Raw genomic sequence first — 6,000 nt, 5'->3', positions numbered from 1 at the left:
TAACTGGTTTACAGTTAACCAATCTTCAGTGCCATACAAGGGCCAAGAGTCAGTTCATGACCTGTTGAGCTGCTGCTCCCCCAAAGGCAGAGTGCAAGCACAGAAAATACAAGCAGCCACACTTCTGCAGGGAAATAAATATCCTGACTGAAGTGATTTCTCCTAGCAATATTTAGGCCTTGTCCTTCCTGCAGATACAGCATATGTCTGGGGAGAAGCCGTGCATCTGCAGAGTGGGGCTAGTCCAAGGAGATCACAATCACCTTTCTCAAACGCTTTTAAGATCACAGAAGGACTTGGACCTGAGATAAGCTCAGAATGGACTCACTCCAGTCCTGGGCCTGGTGAGGTCTGGTTAGCACATCCTGAATAATGCATCCAGACAAAACTTCCCAGTGTGGCAAACTGTGAAAAGACCACCCAAAGCTGTGAGATAGATGGCATATGCAGCCATTGAAGGAATCTGCCCACTGGGGCAAACTGGGTAAAGAAGCAACTGCTTGCCTGTGACCACCCAAACCACACCTTGAGTATGGCTCTGTGGATTCCTTGGATTCCTTACAACTTGGATTGTAAATAAAGCCCCCTGATGGGAATTTGAGATAAGATAAAGGGGGTACTATTGTCCACGTGTTATCCCAGGCATAAGAAGAAGGAAATAAGTTGGGGGAGAACTGATAATGGAAAAAAGTAATAAGGAAAGCCAGCTCAGCTAAACTGAAAGCCAACTGCGCTGAAATCAGTTCCAGCGAGGCAAAAGTTAATTCCAGCAGGGGAGATTTCCCACAACCCACCAACTCCAGAAAACCACCAACTCAAAAGAAGAGAAGGCTTGAGCACGCAGACTAATTAGCATTGGAAGCAAGGGGATAATTTAATCAATAGAATGAGATAACTGTGTAGCCAATGAACATTAATTCCTTTGTTTGCTATGATGTATAAATAGTGAAAAGTCTGAACAGCCTTGGGATTCCCACCACTGAGAAGACCAGGCTGAAGAAGGATCAATGGGACCCCACAGGATCCATGAGTGGTGGGTATCTTCTAATCTCTCTTTCCCTCTCTCTCCCCCTTCCTTCTTTCCTATTTCTTTCTCTCCCTAGCTCACATTTACTGTTAAATAAAATCTATTGTACTCACTTTGGCATAAGGTCTCATCTGCACCTTAATTCAGGCAGAGGCAACACTCAATAAATCAGATCATAACAACTGTAGGCAAGTTGGACTAGTTAAAGTATTGAGCATCCTGCTGGTTGATTCAGCAAGCTGTCTCTACAGTCCCATTGGAGCAAGAGAAGTATGGCTCTATTTTCTCCTTTCTCTAACCCCACAGCTGTTGGGTCAAAGGATGCTTTAAATCCACTAATAAAGCAAAACTGCATAACAAAATCCAATCAGATGCATTTTATTAATCTCTTGCAGAAGATGCTGACATCACAAAAATGCAGCTTTGTAGGTATTTTTATTTTGAAAATTATGCTAAAATAGAACAAAATAGATAAATCAGTCAGACTAACAATTGTAGAACTTCAAGAAGGAATGCAGGAAAGCTTCTATGCATGGATATGACCCAAAAATATTTAGAAAGTCTCATTAAAAGGAACAGGATGCAGCATTTCAAATGTTTCACCATCTCTAGCTTTGTGATAAAGGTTTCAGGAACTCACAAAATTAAGCTGTTCACATCGTGGGTTGCACGTCATCTCTGAAGCCACAAGGAAGTACCTATCATCACATTATTTTTTTCCTCTCAGTTTTGTGATGTGCTGTTGGACTGCACACAGGAATGGAGACCAGAAACTCCCAATTTAGGATTTTCTGTAGGAGCATACAGAGGTTATGAGCATTTCTGAACAAACAGAGATCCTTCGACCTAAAAGCCACAGGCAGCGTCCCGCTGTGCCAGGTGTCAGCAAACAATGACGGCTTTGAAAAGCTCACAAACTGAGGAACACAAGAAATGGACCTTGCAAACAGACAGCCAAGGGATTCCATCAAACATTAAGACTGCTGTGGCCGGCAGGATACCAAATGGTCTCAAAGGAGTAACCAGTGAGAAACTACTCTGTAAAGCTCTAGGGAAGTGCTCTAGGAAAAAATGGGAATGGGATGGCAAGAAAAGTGAATCAAGAGGAATCATGCCATTTTTGGCAGCTTTCATGAAAAGCAGTGAAGACTGTTGGGACCACTCAGAGGATGCCTAATAGAGTTCTAATAGAACCCAAAAATTATCCTTTTTACTGATATAAACTTGATTCAGTCCTTTTCCATACTTGCATTTTAACATTGTCATCTTCTGCCACATCCCCCACTACGATCTAACTTCACTTTTTCATCCATATTTTTGAACTGTCTACACTCCATAAACTGACCTAGGCAAAAAAGCTTTTCTAACAGATTTCTATTATCCCTCTGAAATTTGCTTGCACCTGTGAAACCAGGGGTTCTCTATATTTTTCCCCCCATTTGCTGTACTTTCATATTTATAGGTATTAAATCTAAAAATGAAGATTATAAAAGCATCTGCTGAGTTTGCATTTCTGTTTCTGAGCACATTCTCCATCTGTTACGTCTCTTGCCTATGACATGAAAATTAGGAAGTCACCTCAGAAGAATGCAGACCCCATGGATTCTACTTTTATCAATTTCCCCCTGATTCTTCCTATTATTGTCTCAGTAGCCACACTCCATTCTCCTCTTAATTTATGCTTCCAAAATAGAAATCACAAATCATTAAAAGTCATGCACAGCAAAAGTACAGTTATACAAGGAGTCACAGTCAAATATTTAGAGAAAACTCCCACATTGATATAATAGAAAACCACAAAGTTTATCAATATTTTTCCACTGCTATGATTCAGTGAATATGATTTCTGAGACTTTTCACTCCTATGGCTTTCCTGCTTAAAAGAGAACCTGAATGTGAAGAGCTGTCAGAATCACCCATTGCCTTTCCAATTCTCATTTGCTGCATAGCACCATGTGTTGGTCACCTAATGAGTTCCTCAAAAAAAGTTGCTGCAAGTTTCCTCTCCATAGATGGATTTTTCAGCCTTCTCTGACATTTTGCAGTTTTCCTGCATGGAGCTTTTTATGTATTCACCACCTTTTGCTATATAAGGAGGTACGTTTTTAATACTGGATCTATTCCTCAACCATTATTTATTAGATTTTATGCTTTCTGACAATTTGTTTCTCAGCCCACATATATGTATGCTAATCTGCCTAGAATATTTTCTATTTCTGTACAATTTTTAGTTCCCACAATTGCATCTCTTCCACAGATTCATTCAACTCCCTATTCACTATCAACATCTTGACACTAGCAAGCAGCCATTCACTGAAATTTTTTTCCCATGACTTAATTTGGGAATCAGTTTTTCCCCATTTCCTTTTTCTGCCTGTAAGTTTAAGATCTGAAGTTTTCCCTCTGAAACAGCCACACCAGCCTAAGCTAACTGAATTAGCCTTCCTTACATCCTGCATCCTAGTGAACTTCCCAGTCCAGAAACCATAAGGAACCCCATCCAGCCAGTAGATTCTGGAACAAAGCCTCCTCTAATGACGCAAAAAAATCAAATTAATTGTATCTAATGACTTTGAAGCCCCCAGTAACAATCACAGTACATGGAAAGACCTCATCACTATCTCTGCTATTTTACAATTTATTTCTTTCAGGCTCCTCAGATTAATACCATCTGCTCCTGGTAATTCACTGCATTTGTCTTTCTCAAGTTGCTTCTTAACTTCCTCCTGAGAGACTGTAGTCTCTCTTAAGGCCAATGTCTGGTTTCCCATAGGAAATGCCCTCTGAATAGTACCTTCCATGGAAAACACAGATGCAGGAAATTTGTTTGACTTCACACTTAGTTAAGACTCCTTTCCAGCCATCATGGCCTATGATGCACAATCACTTGTGCAATTTTCTAAACAATACCAGGTAACTCTGAATATTTTGTATTGGAAATATTTTTTATATTTTAGACAAAGCTTTCCTGTACTTACATGGCACAAAGTCACTTTAGGGTCTCAAAGTTTCTTTGTAGTGTTTATTCCCAACATTTATTGGGGTAGAATATTTCAGATGAAGAACAGGTAGAATAATAATAAATATTTTCCTAATTTTAACAATTTTTCTTTATGTCCCCAAACAATTATGTCTCCATGGAAGAATTTCTCTTGATTAGAAGTAAGCTGAGCCTTCAACATTCCTCACCTCAATTAACTCCTGCAATTACACGATGAGTCTTTTCCTTTTTCCACAATCTCCAAAGTGAATTATCAAATAATCAGTTGCTTATGCTCTCAGTAAACTACTCCAGCCTGCCATTCTGCAAAGGCCAATGAGGTGGTGCACTAATTATGCATTGCTGGAACTGCCAGTTTAGTAAGTATCTTACAAAGGAATGACTTTGGCTAAAACAACAACTTGGGTTTGAATGTCTTGTATGGGTGCTGTTTGTTCAAACAGAACCAATAGCCTGAAATCTCACTGATTCAAGAAATTACTGAGAGGCATGCAAATTCTGCTGTCAAGCCAACAAAGCAAACAAACTAAGACACAATGGGATTAAAAGATGGGATAAAAGTCTGAGATCAAAGAATCCTCATCAGAAACTCTAATGCGCCAACAGTCACTTCTCATGCAAAATGAGTTGTAACTATACTGAAATCAGACAGGTAGAAAAAGCAATCCCCAGAACAACCAGAATTGTTGGTTTCCAAGGGGTTTGCAGCATCAAATACAATTCCTTATAATACTGTTATAAACAATTTGGAAACTAGCAAATGCTACAGAGAACAGGTGTAGAGGACTTCCTGCAAGGATTTCCAATTAATAGGCAGCTGTATTCTGCACTTCTGCTTTACAGCACAGCAGACCCAACAGCAGTGAAACCTGTTTTCTAATTATGATGTGCCAAGTGGCTTAATCAGTTTGCAAGCTTTCCTTTTCAGGTAAATGAAAACATGATCAAATAAAGAGTGTGCAAAAGGTAAGAGAGTATCCTCAAACAAAATAATTCAGGTCTAGGTAATGCTGAACTGTCATCAACATCTTATGACAGCGTGTAAAGAAACCATCACAGAGTACTTTTTTTAGGTTTGAAAAAAAGAAACTGTGCAAAGATAATATGTAATGAGTACACTCTTAATAATGCCACCTAATAGCTGTAAGATGACTTTTGTGCAGTTTCAGATATGTTATACCATACTTACTTCTACATTAATTATAGTATTTAAAATCTTGATAGTCAATTCTTGTAGAATCCTAGAAAATTCTTTAACAATGTAGTCAGTTGTGTGCCTATGATCTTACCAAATATTCCTTGACTCACTGAGTTTTCATTGATTTGTTCAAGACAGGTTGGGCTCAGAAGGATTATAAGGAAATGAAACTGCAGATTTTGTCAATGGTATGGCCATAACAGCCACAAAAGACAGAATAAACTTTTTGAGAACCAGTCATGTCATGACTTACTGGTGACTTCTATTTCTACCTACCACCATTTGAAAATGGGATCGTGCTTTGAAGCATACAGAAATATGGCTTCAATCCTTTACTAAAATTATTCTTTGGAGAATTTCAGGTATTACCTTAAAAGCTTCTTGCACTTTTTAAAACGATTTGAAAATTCTATTTTTGCAGGTTTTCTGAGTATTTCTCATCATGCAGAATAGCTGATGATAGTACAAAAAAAAGGAAATAGTTCGTCATGTCTGTTGGTATGTGCTGTCTTTCAATTCCATTGAAAAAATCTCTTACTTCTGTATTGTAATAATAGGTGTAAAAATAGTGCATGATTACCTATGTTTATCAGTTATTTCTTAGCACATTTTTATTATGCTTTTTTTTTCCTCTCTCTTCTGCCTAAAGAAAGTAAGTCAGGGTATGGATTAACCATTTTAGCTTTCTAAGTGCTTGACATGAATGCATCCCTTCCTGATGAGATAACCTGAACAAAACACTTTACAAAGTAAGTACTTCTTCTGTTGTTAGAT

This window comes from Zonotrichia leucophrys, chromosome 1 (assembly GCF_028769735.1).
Source record: "Zonotrichia leucophrys gambelii isolate GWCS_2022_RI chromosome 1, RI_Zleu_2.0, whole genome shotgun sequence".
Lineage (NCBI taxonomy): Eukaryota > Metazoa > Chordata > Aves > Passeriformes > Passerellidae > Zonotrichia > Zonotrichia leucophrys.
This window is presented reverse-complemented; position numbering follows the sequence as displayed.